The sequence below is a fragment of the Stenella coeruleoalba genome, assembly GCF_951394435.1.
Source record: "Stenella coeruleoalba genome assembly, contig: scaffold_80, whole genome shotgun sequence".
Taxonomy (NCBI): domain Eukaryota; kingdom Metazoa; phylum Chordata; class Mammalia; order Artiodactyla; family Delphinidae; genus Stenella; species Stenella coeruleoalba.
Window position 1 is genome coordinate 1358676 of NW_027646004.1, and position 21628 is coordinate 1380303.

The 21628-nt window shown below is 43.7% G+C and overlaps 1 long non-coding RNA gene across 7 annotated transcripts in view; it reads right to left on the reverse strand.

The window, feature by feature from the left end:
* LOC307181399 overlaps positions 1-21628 on the reverse strand; it is a 1189503-nt gene that overhangs the window by 1160762 nt on the left and 7113 nt on the right. For 5 of the 7 annotated variants that reach the window (XR_013826672.1, XR_013826673.1, XR_013826674.1 and 2 more), the window contains exons 2-3: positions 20781-20866; positions 16043-16124 (exon numbers count right to left, since the gene is read on the reverse strand). This is a non-coding gene — a long non-coding RNA (uncharacterized lncRNA). Of the gene's footprint in view, positions 1-3417; positions 3496-6569; positions 6651-16042; positions 16125-20780; positions 20867-21628 lie in introns of those variants that run through there. The other 2 variants (XR_013826677.1, XR_013826678.1) reach the window with 2 other exon arrangements.

Below are 21628 nucleotides of genomic sequence, written 5' to 3' on the forward strand. Positions count from 1 at the left end.
GTTATGCTGATGGGCGGGATGTAAATTGCCAACAGACACTCGGGAGAAGTGTATGGTGTTTCCTGAAACATCTAAAAAACAAAGCAACAGAGCCTAGGGCACTTCCACTTATGGTCCTATAGCTTAGGGAAATTAAAATCAAAAAGACACAGCCACCCCAAAGTTTGGGACGCCTCTGTTTACAAGAACCTCGTTTACAGTACAAGTTCAACATCGCAGAAAGTGAAAAATGGATAAAGAACTTGTGGTACTTACGTACAATGCAGTATCACTTAGCAATGAAATCTATGTCATCAGGCCCTTAGCATCACAATGAGTGGATTCAGGTATGATGATTCTAACTGAAATAAGTCACACAGAAAAAGAAACATCATAAGATATCATTAATACACGGAATGTAAACTTGGCTACACAGGAACTGAATTACAGAACAGAACAGGGTCTCAAATTTAGAAAACCAACTTATGCTTGCTTAAGGGTAAAGGTGAGTTGGGGTGCTGCATAAAACCAGAGATTGAAATGAGCACAGATAAAGTTCCTTAAGTCAAATGTGGAATAAACAAGAGCTACTCCTTGCTCAACGAAATGGACTCAACACCGCATATTAAACGCCTAAGAATGTACCTGACTAGTAAATATCTTAAAACCTATGGATTGCTATGTCTCCAAAAGACAATCAAGCGTGTGTACAGGGGCGTGAACGCAGCAGTGATAGGATTGGAGAGGTTCGGTGAGCAAATGAAGACCCTTTGAAGTCATATTGCATGGTACCCATTCCACGGGTCTCAACTCTCCAGGTTTAAGGTATTCTTCCTTCAGCTAAAACATGCATGTGGAACCCAGTGTATGATCAACCATGTGAATGGGAGACGTGTTCAAATATGTCTCAGTTTTCCTCCCCTGGTACTCGGGTGCAACATTCCAGACGCTTTACTAACACTCTCCCCACTTGGAGAGTCAGTCCCTTTAACCTCCTGTTTGGCCCAGTTTGCAATTTCTGCGGAAGATGAACAGGAATAGCGAGAACCAATGAGAGACTAGCTGGAGGTGTCTGAACGGGCAAATTTAACTCTCATTTCCCACCAGGAAGAGGAATTAACCAAAGGCTCAGCATGCCGGGCCGGAACCAGATTAGGGCCTGAAGCCATCCTGCGGTGTTGCGGCCAGGTCACAAGAAAGCGAGTTGAAGAAAGGAGCTCAGGGGCACTGTAATTCACAAACCTGCAGAGTTATAAATGACAGCTATCGTCCAAAAATAGACTGAAGTAAGGCTGCCAAGAGGACTTGAAAGCCGGGCAGAATTGCAGGAAACCGATTTCAGGAGGTAGACTGGAATTGCATTGAAAGCATAGGAAAAGAGGCAGAACGTCCACAATGATGCACTTGGCCAAAAAGGGCGTATGCGTTTTTTCCTGAATATATTCAGGAAAAAACGCATACGCCCTTTTTGGCCAACCAAGCAAGCTTGCAAAGGAAATCTGCACTACAATGAAGTCTCACTTCCCCCCGGTCAAAAGGGCCATCTGAATAAAGTGTAAAATCCAGAAAGGCAAGACAGGCCATTGAGAACTGGGAGCCTTGTTATGCTGATGGGCGGGATGTAAATTGCCAACAACCACTCGGGAGAAGTGTTTGGTGTTTCCTGAAACATCTAAAAAACAAAGCAACAGAGCCTAGGGCACTTCCACTTATGGTCCTATAGCTTAGGGAAATTAAAATCAAAAAGACACAGCCACCCCAAAGTTTGGGACTCCTCTGTTTACAAGAACCTCGTTTACAGTACAAGTTCAACATCGCAGAAAGTGAAAAATGGATAAAGAACTTGTGGTACTTACGTACAATGCAGTATCACTCAGCAATGAAATCTATGTCATCAGGCCCTTAGCATCACAATGAGTGGATTCAGGTATGATGATTCTAACTGAAATAAGTCACACAGAAAAAGAAACATCATAAGATATCATTAATACACGGAATGTAAACTTGGCTACACAGGAACTGAATTACAGAACAGAACAGGGTCTCAAATTTAGAAAACCAACTTATGCTTGCTTAAGGGTAAAGGTGAGTTGGGGTGCTGCATAAAACCAGAGATTGAAATGAGCACAGATAAAGTTCCTTAAGTCAAATGTGGAATAAACAAGAGCTACTCCTTTCTCAACGAAATGGACTCAACACCCCATATTAAACGCCTAAGAATGTACCTGACTAGTAAGTATCTTAAAACCTATGGATTGCTATGTCTCCGAAAGAGAATCAAGCATGTGTACAGGGGCATAAACGCAGCAGTGATAGGATTGGAGAGGTTCGGTGAGCAAATGAAGACCCTTTGAAGTCATATTGCATGGTACCCATTACACGGGTCTCAACTCTCCACGTTTAAGGTATTCTTCCTTCAGCTAAAACATGCATGTGGAACCCAAGTATGATCAACCATGTGAACGGGAGACGTGTTCAAATATGTCTCAGTTTTCCTCCCCTGGTACTCGGGTGCAACATTCCAGACGCTTTACTAACACTCTCCCCACTTGGAGAGTCAGCGCCTTTAACCTCCTGTTTGGCCCAGTTTGCAATTTCTGCGGAAGATGAACAGGAATAGCGAGAACCAATGAGAGGCTAGCTGGAGGTGTCTGGACGGGCAAATTTAACTCTCATTTCCCACCAGGAAGAGGAAATAACCAAAGGCTCAGCGTGCCGTACCGGAACCAGATTAGGGCCTGAAGCCATCCTGCGGTGTTGCGGCCAGCTCAAAAGAAAGCGAGTTGAAGAAAGGAGCTCAGGGTCACTGTAATTCACAAACCTGCAGAGTTATAAATGACAGCTATTGTCCAAAAATAGACTGAAGTAAGGCTGCCAAGAGGACTTGAAAGCGGGGCAGAATTGCAGGAAACCGATTTCAGGAGGTAGACTGGAATTGCATTGAAAGCATAGGAAAAGAGGCAGAACGTCCACAATGATGCACTTGGCCAAAAAGGGCGTATGCGTTTTTCCTGAATATATTCAGGAAAAAACGCATACGCCCTTTTTGGCCAACCAAGCAAGCTTGCAAAGGAAATCTGCACTACAATGAAGTCTCACTTCCCCCCGGTCAAAAGGGCCATCTGAAAAAAGTGTAAAATCCAGAAAGGCAGGACAGGCCATGGAGAACTGGGAGCCTTGTTATGCTGATGGGCGGGATGTAAATTGCCAACAACCACTGGGGAGAAGTGTATGGTGTTTCCTGAAACATCTAAAAAACAAAGCAACAGAACCTAGGGCACTTCCACTTATGGTCCTATAGCTTAGGGAAATTAAAATCAAAAAGACACAGCCACCCCAAAGTTTGGAACGGCTCTGTTTACAAGAACCTCGTTTACAGTACAAGTTCAACATCGCAGAAAGTGAAAAATGGATAAAGAAGTTGTGGTATTTACTTACAAAGCAATATCACTCAGCAATGAAATCTGTGTCATCAGGCCCTTAGCAGCACAATTAGTGGATTCAGGTATGATGATTCTAACTGAAGTAAGTCACACAGAAAAAGAAACATCATAAGATATCTGTAATACACGGAATGTAAACTTGGCTACACAGGAACTGAATTACAGAACAGAACAGGGACTCAAATTTAGAAAACCAACTTATGCTTGCTTAAGGGTAAAGGTGAGTTGGGGTGCTGCATGAAACCAGAGATTGAAATGAGCACAGATAAAGTTCCTTAAGTCAAATATGGAATAGACAAGAGCTACTCCTTGCTCAACGAAATGGACTCAACACCCCATATTAAACGCCTAAGAATGTACCTGACTAGTAAGTATCGTAAAACCTATGGATTGCTATGTCTCCGAAGGAGAATCAAGCATGTGTACAGGGGCATAAACGCAGCAGTGATAGGATTGGAGAGGTTCGGTGAGTAAATGAAGACCCTTTGAAGTCATATTGCATGGTACCCATTACACGGGTCTTAACTCTCCAGGTTTAAGGTATTCTTCCTTCAGCTAAAACATGCATGTGGAACCCAAGTATGATCAACCATGTGAACGGGAGACGTGTTCAAATATGTCTCAGTTTTCCTCCCCTGGTACTCGGGTGCAACATTCCAGACACTTTACTAACACTCTCCCCACTTGGAGAGTCAGCGCCTTTAACCTCCTGTTTGGCCCAGTTTGCAATTTCTGCGGAAGATGAACAGGAATAGCGATAACCAATGAGAGACTAGCTGGAGGTGTCTGGACGGGCAAATTTAACTCTCATTTCCCACCAGGAAGAGGAAATAACGAAAGGCTCAGCGTGCCGTGCCAGAACCAGATTAGGGCCTGAAGCCATCCTGCGGTGTTGCGGCCAGGTCACAAGAAAGCGAGTTGAAGAAAGGAGCTCAGGGGCACTGTAATTCACAAACCTGCAGAGTTATAAATGACAGCTATCGTCCAAAAATAGACTGAAGTAAGGCTGCCAAGAGGACTTGAAAGCGGGGCAGAATTGCAGGAAACCGATTTCAGGAGGTAGACTGGAATTGCATTGAAAGCATAGGAAAAGAGGCAGAACGTCCACAATGATGCACTTGGTCAAAAGGGCGTATGCGTTTTTTCCTGAATATATTCAGGAAAAAACGCATACGCCCTTTTTGGCCAACCAAGCAAGCTTGCAAAGGAAATCTGCACTACAATGAAGTCTCACTTCCCCCCGGTCAAAAGGGCCATCTGAAAAAAGTGTAAAATCCAGAAAGGCAGGACAGGCCATGGAGAACTGGGAGCCTTGTTATGCTGATGGGCGGGATGTAAATTGCCAACAACCATTCGGGAGAAGTGTATGGTGTTTCCTGAAACATCTAAAAAACAAAGCAACAGAGCCTAGGGCACTTCCACTTATGGTCCTATAGCTTAGGGAAATTAAAATCAAAAAGACACAGCCACCCCAAAGTTTGGGACGCCTCCGTTTACAAGAACCTCGTTTACCGTACAAGTTCAATATCACAGAAAGTGAAAAATGGATAAAGAACTTGTGGTACTTACGTACAATGCAGTATCAGTCAGCAATGAAATCTATGTCATCAGGCCCGTAGCAGCATAAAGAGTGGATTCAGATACGATGATTCTAACTGAAATAAGTCACACAGAAAAAGAAACATCATAAGATATCACTAATACACGGAATGTAAACTTGGCTACACAGGAACTGCATTCCAAAACAGAACAGGGTCTCAAATTTAGAAAACCAACTTATGCTTGCTTCAGGGGAAAGGTGAGTTGGGTTGCTGCATAAAACCAGAGATTGAAATGAGCACAGATAAAGTTCCTTAAGCCAAATATGGAATAGACAAGAGCTACTCCTTGCTCAAAGAAATGGACTCAACACCGCATATTAAACGCCTAAGAATGTACCTGACTAGTAAATATCTTAAAACCTATGGATTGCTATGTCTCCAAAAGACAATCAAGCGTGTGTACAGGGGCATAAACGCAGCAGTGATAGGATTGGAGAGGTTCGGTGAGCAAATGAAGACCCTTTGAAGTCATATTTCATGGTACCCATTCCACGGGTTTCAACTACCCAGGTTTAAGGTATTCTTCCTTCAGCTAAAACATGCATGTGGAACCTAGAGTATGATCAACCATGTGATCGGGAGACGTGTTCAAATATGTCTCAGTTTTCCTCCCCTGGTACTCGGGTGCAACATTCCAGACGCTTTACTAACACTCTCCCGACTTGGAGAGTCAGTCCCTTTAACCTCCTGTTTGGCCCAGTTTGCAAATTCTGCGGAAGATGAACAGGAATAGCGAGAACCAATGAAGACTAGCTGGAGGTGTCTGGACGGGCAAATTTAACTCTCATTTCCCACCAGGAAGAGGAAATAACCAAAGGCTCAGCATGCCGGGCCGGAACCAGATTAGGGCCTGAAGCCATCCTGCGGTGTTGCGGCCAGGTCACAAGAAAGCGAGTTGAAGAAAGGAGCTCAGGGGCACTGTAATTCACAAACCTGCAGAGTTATAAATGACAGCTATCGTCCAAAAATAGACTGAAGTAAGGCTGCCAAGAGGACTTGAAAGTGGGGCAGAATTGCAGGAAATCGATTTCAGGAGGTTGACTGGAATTGCATTGAAAGCATAGGAAAAGAGGCAGAACGTCCACAATGATGCACTTGGCCAAAAAGGGCGTATGCGTTTTTTCCTGAATATATTCAGGAAAAAACGCATACGCCCTTTTTGGCCAACCAAGCAAGCTTGCAAAGGAAATCTGCACTACAATGAAGTCTCACTTCCCCCCGGTCAAAAGGGCCATCTGAAAAAAGTGTAAAATCCAGAAAGGCAACAGGCCATTGAGAACTGGGAGCCTTGTTATGCTGATGGGCGGGATGTAAATTGCCAACAGACACTCGGGAGAAGTGTATGGTGTTTCCTGAAACATCTAAAAAACAAAGCAACAGAACCTAGGGCACTTCCACTTATGATCCTATAGCTTAGGGAAATTAAAATCAAAAAGACACAGCCACCCCAAAGTTTGGAACGGCTCTGTTTACAAGAACCTCGTTTACAGTACAAGTTCAACATCGCAGAAAGTGAAAAATGGATAAAGAAGTTGTGGTATTTACTTACAAAGCAATATCACTCAGCAATGAAATCTGTGTCATCAGGCCCTTAGCAACACAATGAGTGGATTCAGGTATGATGATTCTAACTGAAGTAAGTCACAAAGAAAAAGAAACATCATAAGATATTAGTAATACACGGAATGTAAACTTGGCTACACAGGAAATGAATTACAGAACAGAACAGGGTCTCAAATTTAGAAAACCAACTTATGCTTGCTTAAGGCTAAAGGTGAGTTGGGGTGCTGCATAAAACCAGAGATTGAAATGAGCACAGATAAAGTTCCTTAAGTCAAATATGGAGTAGACAAGAGCTACTCCTTGTTCAACGAAATGGACTCAACACCACATATTAAACGCCTAAGAATGTACCTGACTAGTAAGTATCTTAAAACCTATGGATTGCTATGTCTCCGAAAGAGAATCAAGCATGTGTACAGGGGCATAAACGCAGCAGTGATAGGATTGGAGAGGTTCGGTGAGCAAATGAAGACCCTTTGAAGTCATATTGCATGGTACCCATTACACGGGTCTTAACTCTCCAGGTTTAAGGTATTCTTCCTTCAGCTAAAACATGCATGTGGAACCCAAGTATGATCAACCATGTGAATGGGAGACGTGTTCAAATATGTCTCAGTTTTCCTCCCCTGGTACTCGGGTGCAACATTCCAGACGCTTTACTAACACTCTCCCCACTTGGAGAGTCAGCGCCTTTAACCTCCTGTTTGGCCCAGTTTGCAATTTCTGCGGAAGATGAACAGAAATAGCGAGAACCAATGAGAGACTAGCTGGAGGTGTCTGGACGGGCAAATTTAACTCTCATTTCCCACCAGGAAGAGGAAATAACCAAAGGCTCAGCGTGCCGTCCCGGAACCAGATTAGGGCTTGAAGCCATCTTGCGGTGTTGCGGCCAGGTCACAAGAAAGCGAGTTGAAGAAAGGAGCTCAGGGGCACTGTAATTCACAAACCTGCAGAGTTATAAATGACAGCTATCGTCCAAAAATAGACTGAAGTAAGGCTGCCAAGAGGACTTGAAAGCGGGGCAGAATTGCAGGAAACCGATTTCAGGAGGTAGACTGGAATTGCATTGAAAGCATAGGAAAAGAGGCAGAACGTCCACAATGATGCACTTGGCCAAAAAGGGCGTATGCGTTTTTTCCTGAATATATTCAGGAAAAAACGCATACGCCCTTTTTGGCCAACCAAGCAAGCTTGCAAAGGAAATCTGCACTACAATGAAGTCTCACTTCCCCCCGGTCAAAAGGGCCATCTGAAAAAAGTGTAAAATCCAGAAAGGCAGGACAGGCCATGGAGAACTGGGAGCCTTGTTATGCTGATGGGCGGGATGTAAATTGCCAACAGACACTCAGGAGAATTGTATGGTGTTTCCTGAAACATCTAAAAAACAAAGCAACAGAGCCTAGGGCACTTCCACTTATGGTCCTATAGCTTAGGGAAATTAAAATCAAAAAGACACAGCCACCCCAAAGTTTGGGACGCCTCTGTTTACAAGAACCTCGTTTACAGTACAAGTTCAACATCGCAGAACGTGAAAAATGGATAAAGAACTTGTGGTACTTACGTACAATGCAGTATCACTCAGCAATGAAATCTATGTCATCAGGCCCGTAGCAGCATAATGAGTGGATTCAGGTACGATGATTCTAACTGAAATAAGTCACACAGAAAAAGAAACATCATAAGATATCACTAATACACGGAATGTAAACTTGGCTACACAGGAACTGCATTCCAAAACAGAACAGGGTCTCAAATTTAGAAAACCAACTTATGCTTGCTTAAGGGGAAATGTGAGTTGGGGTGCTGCATAAAACCAGAGATTGAAATGAGCACAGATAAAGTTCCTTAAGCCAAATATGGAATAGACAAGGGCTACTCCTTGCTCAACGAAATGGACTCAAAACCCCATATTAAACCCCTAAGAATGTACCTGACTAGTAAGTATCTTAAAACCTATGGATTGCTATGTCTCCAAAAGAGAATCAAGCGTGTGTACAGGGGAATAAACGCAGCAGTGATAGGATTGGAGAGGTTCGGTGATCAAATGAAGACCCTTTGAAGTCATATTGCATGGTACCCATTACACGGGTCTCAACTGTCCAGGTTTAAGGTATTCTTCCTTCAGCTAAAACATGCATTTGGAACCTAGAGTATGATCAACCATGTGAACGGGAGACGTGTTCAAATATGTCTCAGTTTTCCTCCCCTGGTACTCGGGTGCAACATTCCAGACGCTTTACTAACACTCTCCCCACTTGGAGAGTCAGCGCCTTTAACCTCCTGTTTGGCCCAGTTTGCAATTTCTGCGGAAGATGAACAGGAATAGCGAGAACCAATGAGAGGCTAGCTGGAGGTGTCTGGACGGGCAAATTTAACTCTCATTTCCCAACAGGAAGAGGAAATAACCAAAGGCTCAGCATGCCATACCGGAACCAGATTAGGGCCTGAAGCCATCCTGTGGTGTTGCGGCCAGGTCACAAGAAAGCGAGTTGAAGAAAGGAGCTCAGGGGCACTGTAATTCACAAACCTGCAGAGTTATAAATGACAGCTATCGTCCAAAAATAGACTGAAGTAAGGCTGCCAAGAGGACTTGAAAGCGGGGCAGAATTGCAGGAAACCGATTTCAGGAGGTAGACTGGAATTGCATTGAAAGCATAGGAAAAGAGGCAGAACGTCCACAATGATGCACTTGGCCAAAAAGGGCGTATGCGTTTTTTCCTGAATATATTCAGGAAAAAACGCATACGCCCTTTTTGGTCAACCAAGCAAGCTTGCAAAGGAAATCTGCACTACAATGAAGTCTCACTTCCCCTCGGTCAAAAGGGCCATCTGAAAAAAGTGTAAAATCCAGAAAGGCAACAGGCCATTGAGAACTGGGAGCCTTGTTATGCTGATGGGCGGGATGTAAATTGCCAACAGACACTTGGGAGAAGTGTATGGTGTTTCCTGAAACATCTAAAAAACAAAGCAACAGAGCCTAGGGCACTGCCACTTATGGTCCTATAGCTTAGGGAAATTAAAATCAAAAAGACACAGCCACCCCAAAGTTTGGAACGGCTCTGTTTACAAGAACCTCGTTTACAGTACAAAATCAACATCGCAGAAAGTGAAAAATTGATAAAGAACTTGTGGTACTTACGTACAATGCAGTATCACTCAGCAATGAAATCTATGTCATCAGGCCCGTAGCAGCATAATGAGTAGATTCAGGTACGATGATTCTAACTGAAATACTTCACACAGAAAAAGAAACATCATAAGATATCACTAATACACGGAATGTAAACTTGGCTACACAGGAACTGAATTCCAAAACAGAACAGGTTCTCAAATTTAGAAAACCAACTTATGCTTGCTTAAGGGGAAAGGTGAGTTGGGTTGCTGCATAAAACCAGAGATTGAAATGAGCACAGATAAAGTTCCTTAAGCCAAATATGGAATAGACAAGAGCTACTCCTTGCTCAACGAAATGGACTCAACACCGCATATTAAACGCCTAAGAATGTACCTGACTAGTAAGTATCTTAAAACCTATGGATTGCTATGTCTCCGAAAGAGAAACAAGCATGTGTACAGGGGCATAAACGCAGCAGTGATAGGATTGGAGAGGTTCGGTGAGCAAATGAAGACCCTTTGAAGTCATATTGCATGGTACCCATTCCACGGGTTTCAACTACCCAGGTTTTAGGTATTCTTCCTTCAGCTAAAACATGCATGTGGAACCCAGAGTATGATCAACCATGTGATCGGGAGATGTGTTCAAATATGTCTCAGTTTTCCTCCCCTGGTACTCGGGTGCAACATTCCAGACGCTTTACTAACACTCTCCCCACTTGGAGAGTCAGCGCCTTTAACCTCCTGTTTGGCACAGTTTGCAATTTCTGCGGAAGATGAACAGGAATAGCGAGAACCAATGAGAGGCTAGCTGGAGGTGTCTGGACGGGCAAATTTAACTCTCATTTCCCAACAGGAAGAGGAAATAACCAAAGGCTCAGCGTGCCATACCGAAACCAGATTAGGGCCTGAAGCCATCCTGCGGTGTTGCGGCCAGCTCAAAAGAAACCGAGTTGAAGAAAGGAGCTCAGGGGCACTGTAATTCACAAACCTGTAGAGTTATAAATGACAGCTATCGTCCAAAAATAGACTGAAGTAAGGCTGCCAAGAGGACTTGAAAGCGGGGCAGAATTGCAGGAAACCGATTTCAGGAGGTAGACTGGAATTGCATTGAAAGCATAGGAAAAGAGGCAGAACGTCCACAATGATGCACTTGGCCAAAAAGGGCGTATGCGTTTTTTCCTGAATATATTCAGGAAAAAACGCATACGCCCTTTTTGGCCAACCAAGCAAGCTTGCAAAGGAAATCTGCACTACAATGAAGTCTCACTTCCCCCCGGTCAAAAGGGCCATCTGAATAAAGTGTAAAATCCAGAAAGGCAGGACAGGCCATGGAGAACTGGGAGCCTTGTTATGCTGATGGGCGGGATGTAAATTGCCAACAGACACTCGGGAGAAGTGTATGGTGTTTCCTGAAACATCTAAAAAACAAAGCAACAGAGCCTAGGGCACTTCCACTTATGGTCCTATAGCTTAGGGAAATTAAAATCAAAAAGACACAGCCACCCCAAAGTTTGGGACGCCTCTGTTTACAAGAACCTCGTTTACAGTACAAGTTCAACATCGCAGAAAGTGAAAAATGGATAAAGAAGTTGTGGTATTTACTTACAAAGCAATATCACTCAGCAATGAAATCTATGTCATCAGGCCCTTAGCATCACAATGAGTGGATTTAGGTATGATGATTCTAACTGAAATAAGTCACACAGAAAAAGAAACATCATAAGATATCAGTAATACACGGAATGTAAACTTGGCTACACAGGAACTGAATTACAGAACAGAACAGGGTCTCAAATTTAGAAAACCAACTTATGCTTGCTTAAGGGTAAAGGTGAGTTGGGGTGCTGCATAAAACCAGAGATTGAAATGAGCACAGATAAAGTTCCTTAAGTCAAATATGGAATAGACAAGAGCTACTCCTTGCTCAACGAAATGGACTCAACACCGCATATTAAACGCCTAAGAATGCACCTGACTAGTAAGTATCGTAAAACCTATGGATTGCTATGTCTCCAAAAGAGAATCAAGCATGTGTACAGGGGCATAAACGCAGCAGTGATAGGATTGGAGAGGTTCGGTGAGCAAATGAAGACCCTTTGAAGTCATGTTGCATGGTACCCATTTCACGGGTCTCAACTCTCCAGGTTTAAGGTATTCTTCCTTCAGCTAAAACATGCATGTGGAACCCAAGTATGATCAACCATGTGAACGGGAGACGTGTTCAAATATGTCTCAGTTTTCCTCCCCTGGTACTCGGGTGCAACATTCCAGACGCTTTACTAACACTCTCCCCACTTGGAGAGTCAGCGCCTTTAACCTCCTGCTTGGCCCAGTTTGCAATTTCTGCGGAAGATGAACAGGAATAGCGAGAACCAATGAGAGACTAGCTGGAGGTGTCTGGACGGGCAAATTTAACTCTCATTTCCCACCAGGAAGAGGAATTAACCAAAGGCTCAGTGTGCCATGCCGGAACCAGATTAGGGCCTGAAGCCATCCTGCGGTGTTGCGGCCAGCTCAGAAGAAAGCAAGTTGAAGAAAGGAGCTCAGGGGCACTGAAATTCACAAACCTGCATAGTTATAAATGACAGCTATCGTCCAAAAATAGACTGAAGTAAGGCTGCCAAGAGGACTTGAAAGCGGGGCAGAATTGCAGGAAACCGATTTCAGGAGGTAGACTGGAATTGCATTGAAAGCATAGGAAAAGAGGCAGAACGTCCACAATGATGCACTTGGACAAAAAGGGCGTATGCGTTTTTTCCTGAATATATTCAGGAAAAAACGCATACGCCCTTTTTGGCCAACCAAGCAAGCTTGCAAAGGAAATCTGCACTACAATGAAGTCTCACTTCCCCCCGGTCAAAAGGGCCATCTGAAAAAAGTGTAAAATCCAGAAAGGCAGGACAGGCCATGGAGAACTGGGAGCCTTGTTATGCTGATGGGCGGGATGTAAATTGCCAACAACCACTCGGGAGAAGTGTATGGTGTTTCCTGAAACATCTAAAAAACAAAGCAACAGAACCTAGGGCACTTCCCCTTATGGTCCTATAGCTTAGGGAAATTAAAATCAAAAAGACACAGCCACCCCAAAGTTTGGAACGGCTCTGTTTACAAGAACCTCGTTTACAGTACAAGTTCAACATCACAGAAAGTGAAAAATGGATAAAGAAGTTGTGGTATTTACTTACAAAGCAATATCACTCAGCAATGAAATCTGTGTCATCAGGCCCTTAGCAGCACAATGAGTGGATTCAGGTATGATGATTCTAACTGAAGTAAGTCACACAGAAAAAGAAACATCATAAGATATCAGTAATACACGGAATGTAAACTTGGCTACACAGGAAATGAATTACAGAACAGAACAGGGTCTCAAATTTAGAAAACCAACTTATGCTTGCTTAAGGGGAAAGGTGAGTTGGGGTGCTGCATAAAACCAGAGATTGAAATGAGCACAGATAAAGTTCCTTAAGTCAAATATGGAATAGACAAGAGCTACTCCTTGCTCAACGAAATGCACTCAACATCGCATATTAAACGCCTAAGAATGTACCTGACTAGTAAGTATCTTAAAACCTATGGATTGCTATGTCTCCGAAAGAGAATCAAGCATGTGTACAGGGGCATAAACGCAGCAGTGATAGGATTGGAGAGGTTCGGTGAGCAAATGAAGACCCTTTGAAGTCATATTGCATGGTACCCATTCCACGGGTTTCAACTACCCAGGTTTAAGGTATTCTTCCTTCAGCTAAACATGCATGTGGAACCTAGAGTATGATCAACCATGTGATCGGGAGACGTGTTCAAATATGTCTCAGTTTTCGTACCCTGGTACTCGGGTGCAACATTCCAGACGCTTACTAACACTCTCCCCACTTGGAGAGTCAGTCCCTTTAACCTCATGTTAGGCCCAGTTTGCAATTTCTGCGGAAGATGAACAGGAATAGCGAGAATCAATGAGAGACTACATGGAGGTGTCTGGATGGGCAAATTTAACTCTCATTTCCCACCAGGAAGAGGAATTAACCAAAGGCTCAGCAGCGGTGCCAGAACCAGATTAGGGCCTGAAGACATCCTGCGGTGTTGCGGCCAGGTCACAAGAAAGCGAGTTGAAGAAAGGAGCTCAGGGGCACTGTAATTCACAAACCTGCAGAGTTATAAATGACAGCTATCGTCCAAAAATAGACTGAAGTAAGGCTGCCAAGAGGACTTGAAAGCCGGGCAGAATTGCAGGAAACCGATTTCAGGAGGTAGACTGGAATTGCATTGAAAGCATAGGAAAAGAGGCAGAACGTCCACAATGATGCACTTGGCCAAAAAGGGCGTATGCGTTTTTTCCTGAATATATTCAGGAAAAAACGCATACGCCCTTTTTGGCCAACCAAGCAAGCTTGCAAAGGAAATCTGCACTACAATGAAGTCTCACTTCCCCCCCGGTCAAAAGGGCCATCTGAAAAAAGTGTAAAATCCAGAAAGGCAGGACAGGCCATGGAGAACTGGGAGCCTTGTTATGCTGATGGGCGGGATGTAAATTGCCAACAACCACTGGGGAGAAGTGTATGGTGTTTCCTGAAACATCTAAAAAACAAAGCAACAGAGTCTAGGGCACTTCCACTTATGGTCCTATAGCTTAGGGAAATTAAAATCAAAAAGACACAGCCACCCCAAAGTTTGGGATGCCTCCGTTTACAAGAACCTCGTTTACCGTACAAGTTCAATATCACAGAAAGTGAAAAATGGATAAAGAACTTGTGGTACTTACGTACAATCCAGTATCACTCAGCAATGAAATCTATGTCATCAGGCCCGTAGCAGCATAATGAGTGGATTCAGGTACGATGATTCTAACTGAAATAAGTCACACAGAAAAAGAAACATCATAAGATATCAGTAATACACGGAATGTAAACTTGGCTACACAGGAACTGCATTCCAAAACAGAACAGGGTCTCAAATTTAGAAAACCAACTTATGCTTGCTTAAGGGGAAAGGTGAGTTGGGGTGCTGCATAAAACCAGAGATTGAAATGAGCACAGATAAAGTTCCTTAAGCCAAATATGGAATAGACAAGAGCTACTCCTTGCTCAACGAAATGGACTCAACACCCCATATTAAACGCCAAAGAATGTACCTGACTAGTAAGCATCTTAAAACCTATGGATTGCTATGTCTCCGAAAGAGAATCAAGCATGTGTACAGGGGCATAAACGCAGCAGTGATAGGATTGGAGAGGTTCGGTGAGCAAATGAAGACCCTTTGAAGTCATATTGCATGGTACCCATTCCACGGGTTTCAACTACCCAGGTTTAAGGTATTCTTCCTTCAGCTAAAACATGCATGTGGAACCCAGAGTATGATCAACCATGTGATCGGGAGACGTGTTCAAATATGTCTCAGTTTTCCTCCCCTGGTACTCGGGTGCAACATTCCAGACGCTTTACTAACACTCTCCTGACTTGGAGAGTCAGTCCCTTTAACCTCCTGTTTGGCCCAGTTTGCAATTTCTGCGGAAGATGAACAGGAATAGCGAGAACCAATGAGAGACTAGCTGGAGGTGTCTGGACGGGCAAATTTAACTCTCATTTCCCACCAGGAAGAGGAATTAACCAAAGGCTCAGCGTGCCGTGCCAGAACCAGATTAGGGCCTGAAGCCATCCTGCGGTGTTGCGGCCAGGTCACAAGAAAGTGAGTTGAAGAAAGGAGCTCAGGGGCACTGTAATTCACAAACCTGCAGATTTATAAATGACAGCTATCGTCCAAAAATAGACTGAAGTAAGGCTGCCAAGAGGACTTGAAAGCGGGGCAGCATTGCAGGAAACCGATTTCAGGAGGTAGACTGGAATTGCATTGAAAGCATAGGAAAAGAGGCAGAACGTCCACAATGATGCACTTGGCCAAAAAGGGCGTATGCGTTTTTTCCTGAATATATTCAGGAAAAAACGCATACGCCCTTTTTGGCCAACCAAGCAAGCTTGCAAAGGAAATCTGCACTACAATGAAGTCTCACTACCCCCCGGTCAAAAGGGCCATCTGAAAAAAGTGTAAAATCCAGAAAGACAGGACAGGCCATGGAGAACTGGGAGCCTTGTTATGCTGATGGGCGGGATGTAAATTGCCAACAACCACTCGGGAGAAGTGTATGGTGTTTCCTGAAACATCTAAAAAACAAAGCAACAGAGCCTAGGGCACTTCCACTTATGGTCCTATAGCTTAGGGAATTTAAAATCAAAAAGACACAGCCACCCCAAAGTTTGGAACGGCTCTGTTTACAAGAACCTCGTTTACAGTACAAGTTCAACATCGCAGAAAGTGAAAAATGGATAAAGAAGTTGTGGTATTTACTTAAAAAGCAATATCACTCAGCAATGAAATCTGTGTCATCAGGCCCTTAGCAACACAATGAGTGGATTCAGGTATGATGATTCTAACTGAAATAAGTCACACAGAAAAAGAAACATCATAAGATATCAGTAATACACGGAATGTAAACTTGGCTACACAGGAACTGAATTACAGAACAGAACAGGGTCTCAAATTTAGAAAACCAACTTATGCTTGCTTAAGGGGAAAGGTGAGTTGGGGTGCTGCATAAAACCAGAGATTGAAATGAGCACAGATAAAGTTCCTTAAGCCAAATATGGAATAGACAAGAGCTACTCCTTGCTCAACGAAATGGACTCAACACCGCATATTAAACGCCTAAGAATGCACCTGACTAGTAAGTATCTTAAAACCTATGGATTGCTATGTCTCCGAAAGAGAATCAAGCATGTGTACAGGGGCATAAACGCAGCAGTGATAGGATTCGAGAGGTTCGGTGAGCAAATGAAGACCCTTTGAAGTCATATTGCATGGTACCCATTCCACGGGTTTCAACTACCCAGGTTTTAGGTATTCTTCCTTCAGCTAAAACATGCATGTGGAACCCAGAGTATGATCAACCATGTGATCGGGAGACGTGTTCAAATATGTCTCAGTTTTCCTCCCCTGGTACTCGGGTGCAACATTCCAGACGCTTTACTAACACTCTCCCCACTTGGAGAGTCAGCGCCTTTAACCTCCTGTTTGGCCCAGTTTGCAATTTCTGCGGAAGATGAACAGGAATAGCGAGAACCAATGAGAGGCTAGCTGGAGGTGTCTGGACGGGCAAATTTAACTCTCATTTCCCACCAGGAAGAGGAAATAACCAAAGGGTCAGCGTGCCGTACCGGAACCAGATTAGGGCCTGAAGCCATCCTGCGGTGTTGCGGCCAGCTCAAAAGAAAGCGAGTTGAAGAAAGGACCTCAGGGGCACTGTAATTCACAAACCTGCAGAGTTATAAATGACAGCTATCGTCCAAAAATAGACTGAAGTAAGGCTGCCAAGAGGACTTGAAAGCGGGGCAGAATTGCAGGAAACCGATTTCAGGAGGTAGACTGGAATTGCATTGAAAGCATAGGAAAAGAGGCAGAACGTCCACAATGATGCACTTGGACAAAAAGGGCGTATGCGTTTTTTCCTGAATATATTCAGGAAAAAACGCATACGCCCTTTTTGGCCAACCAAGCAAGCTTGCAAAGGAAATCTGCACTACAATGAAGTCTCACTTCCCCCCGGTCAAAAGGGCCATCTGAAAAAAGTGTAAAATCCAGAAAGGCAGGACAGGCCATGGAGAACTGGGAGCCTTGTTATGCTGATGGGCGGGATGTAAATTGCCAACAACCACTCGGGAGAAGTGTATGGTGTTTCCTGAAACATCTAAAAAACAAAGCAACAGAACCTAGGGCACTTCCCCTTATGGTCCTATAGCTTAGGGAAATTAAAATCAAAAAGACACAGCCACCCCAAAGTTTGGAACGGCTCTGTTTACAAGAACCTCGTTTACAGTACAAGTTCAACATCACAGAAAGTGAAAAATGGATAAAGAAGTTGTGGTATTTACTTACAAAGCAATATCACTCAGCAATGAAATCTGTGTCATCAGGCCCTTAGCAGCACAATGAGTGGATTCAGGTATGATGATTCTAACTGAAGTAAGTCACACAGAAAAAGAAACATCATAAGATATCAGTAATACACGGAATGTAAACTTGGCTACACAGGAAATGAATTACAGAACAGAACAGGGTCTCAAATTTAGAAAACCAACTTATGCTTGCTTAAGGGGAAAGGTGAGTTGGGGTGCTGCATAAAACCAGAGATTGAAATGAGCACAGATAAAGTTCCTTAAGTCAAATATGGAATAGACAAGAGCTACTCCTTGCTCAACGAAATGCACTCAACATCGCATATTAAACGCCTAAGAATGTACCTGACTAGTAAGTATCTTAAAACCTATGGATTGCTATGTCTCCGAAAGAGAATCAAGCATGTGTACAGGGGCATAAACGCAGCAGTGATAGGATTGGAGAGGTTCGGTGAGCAAATGAAGACCCTTTGAAGTCATATTGCATGGTACCCATTCCACGGGTTTCAACTACCCAGGTTTAAGGTATTCTTCCTTCAGCTAAACATGCATGTGGAACCTAGAGTATGATCAACCATGTGATCGGGAGACGTGTTCAAATATGTCTCAGTTTTCGTACCCTGGTACTCGGGTGCAACATTCCAGACGCTTACTAACACTCTCCCCACTTGGAGAGTCAGTCCCTTTAACCTCATGTTAGGCCCAGTTTGCAATTTCTGCGGAAGATGAACAGGAATAGCGAGAATCAATGAGAGACTACATGGAGGTGTCTGGATGGGCAAATTTAACTCTCATTTCCCACCAGGAAGAGGAATTAACCAAAGGCTCAGCAGCCGTGCCAGAACCAGATTAGGGCCTGAAGACATCCTGCGGTGTTGCGGCCAGGTCACAAGAAAGCGAGTTGAAGAAAGGAGCTCAGGGGCACTGTAATTCACAAACCTGCAGAGTTATAAATGACAGCTATCGTCCAAAAATAGACTGAAGTAAGGCTGCCAAGAGGACTTGAAAGCCGGGCAGAATTGCAGGAAACCGATTTCAGGAGGTAGACTGGAATTGCATTGAAAGCATAGGAAAAGAGGCAGAACGTCCACAATGATGCACTTGGCCAAAAAGGGCGTATGCGTTTTTTCCTGAATATATTCAGGAAAAAACGCATACGCCCTTTTTGGCCAACCAAGCAAGCTTGCAAAGGAAATCTGCACTACAATGAAGTCTCACTTCCCCCCCGGTCAAAAGGGCCATCTGAAAAAAGTGTAAAATCCAGAAAGGCAGGACAGGCCATGGAGAACTGGGAGCCTTGTTATGCTGATGGGCGGGATGTAAATTGCCAACAACCACTGGGGAGAAGTGTATGGTGTTTCCTGAAACATCTAAAAAACAAAGCAACAGAGCCTAGGGCACTTCCACTTATGGTCCTATAGCTTAGGGAAATTAAAATCAAAAAGACACAGCCACCCCAAAGTTTGGGACGCCTCCGTTTACAAGAACCTCGTTTACCGTACAAGTTCAATATCACAGAAAGTGAAAAATGGATAAAGAACTTGTGGTACTTACGTACAATCCAGTATCACTCAGCAATGAAATCTATGTCATCAGGCCCGTAGCAGCATAATGAGTGGATTCAGGTACGATGATTCTAACTGAAATAAGTCACACAGAAAAAGAAACATCATAAGATATCAGTAATACACGGAATGTAAACTTGGCTACACAGGAACTGCATTCCAAAACAGAACAGGGTCTCAAATTTAGAAAACCAACTTATGCTTGCTTAAGGGGAAAGGTGAGTTGGGGTGCTGCATAAAACCAGAGATTGAAATGAGCACAGATAAAGTTCCTTAAGCCAAATATGGAATAGACAAGAGCTACTCCTTGCTCAACGAAATGGACTCAACACCCCATATTAAACGCCAAAGAATGTACCTGACTAGTAAGCATCTTAAAACCTATGGATTGCTATGTCTCCGAAAGAGAATCAAGCATGTGTACAGGGGCATAAACGCAGCAGTGATAGGATTCGAGAGGTTCGGTGAGCAAATGAAGACCCTTTGAAGTCATATTGCATGGTACCCATTCCACGGGTTTCAACTACCCAGGTTTAAGGTATTCTTCCTTCAGCTAAAACATGCATGTGGAACCCAGAGTATGATCAACCATGTGATCGGGAGACGTGTTCAAATATGTCTCAGTTTTCCTCCCCTGGTACTCGGGTGCAACATTCCAGACGCTTTACTAACACTCTCCTGACTTGGAGAGTCAGTCCCTTTAACCTCCTGTTTGGCCCAGTTTGCAATTTCTGCGGAAGATGAACAGGAATAGCGAGAACCAATGAGAGACTAGCTGGAGGTGTCTGGACGGGCAAATTTAACTCTCATTTCCCACCAGGAAGAGGAATTAACCAAAGGCTCAGCGTGCCGTGCCAGAACCAGATTAGGGCCTGAAGCCATCCTGCGGTGTTGCGGCCAGGTCACAAGAAAGTGAGTTGAAGAAAGGAGCTCAGGGGCACTGTAATTCACAAACCTGCAGATTTATAAATGACAGCTATCGTCAAAAAATAGACTGAAGTAAGGCTGCCAAGAGGACTTGAAAGCGGGGCAGCATTGCAGGAAACCGATTTCAGGAGGTAGACTGGAATTGCATTGAAAGCATAGGAAAAGAGGCAGAACGTCCACAATGATGCACTTGGCCAAAAAGGGCGTATGCGTTTTTTCCTGAATATATTCAGGAAAAAACGCATACGCCCTTTTTGGCCAACCAAGCAAGCTTGCAAAGGAAATCTGCACTACAATGAAGTCTCACTACCCCCCGGTCAAAAGGGCCATCTGAAAAAAGTGTAAAATCCAGAAAGACAGGACAGGCCATGGAGAACTGGGAGCCTTGTTATGCTGATGGGCGGGATGTAAATTGCCAACAACCACTCGGGAGAAGTGTATGGTGTTTCCTGAAACATCTAAAAAACAAAGCAACAGAGCCTAGGGCACTTCCACTTATGGTCCTATAGCTTAGGGAATTTAAAATCAAAAAGACACAGCCACCCCAAAGTTTGGAACGGCTCTGTTTACAAGAACCTCGTTTACAGTACAAGTTCAACATCGCAGAAAGTGAAAAATGGATAAAGAAGTTGTGGTATTTACTTAAAAAGCAATATCACTCAGCAATGAAATCTGTGTCATCAGGCCCTTAGCAACACAATGAGTGGATTCAGGTATGATGATTCTAACTGAAATAAGTCACACAGAAAAAGAAACATCATAAGATATCAGTAATACACGGAATGTAAACTTGGCTACACAGGAACTGAATTACAGAACAGAACAGGGTCTCAAATTTAGAAAACCAACTTATGCTTGCTTAAGGGGAAAGGTGAGTTGGGGTGCTGCATAAAACCAGAGATTGAAATGAGCACAGATAAAGTTCCTTAAGCCAAATATGGAATAGACAAGAGCTACTCCTTGCTCAACGAAATGGACTCAACACCGCATATTAAACGCCTAAAAATGCACCTGACTAGTAAGTATCTTAAAACCTATGGATTGCTATGTCTCCGAAAGAGAATCAAGCATGTGTACAGGGGCATAAACGCAGCAGTGATAGGATTCGAGAGGTTCGGTGAGCAAATGAAGACCCTTTGAAGTCATATTGCATGGTACCCATTCCACGGGTTTCAACTACCCAGGTTTTAGGTATTCTTCCTTCAGCTAAAACATGCATGTGGAACCCAGAGTATGATCAACCATGTGATCGGGAGACGTGTTCAAATATGTCTCAGTTTTCCTCCCCTGGTACTCGGGTGCAACATTCCAGACGCTTTACTAACACTCTCCCCACTTGGAGAGTCAGCGCCTTTAACCTCCTGTTTGGCCCAGTTTGCAATTTCTGCGGAAGATGAACAGGAATAGCGAGAACCAATGAGAGGCTAGCTGGAGGTGTCTGGACGGGCAAATTTAACTCTCATTTCCCACCAGGAAGAGGAAATAACCAA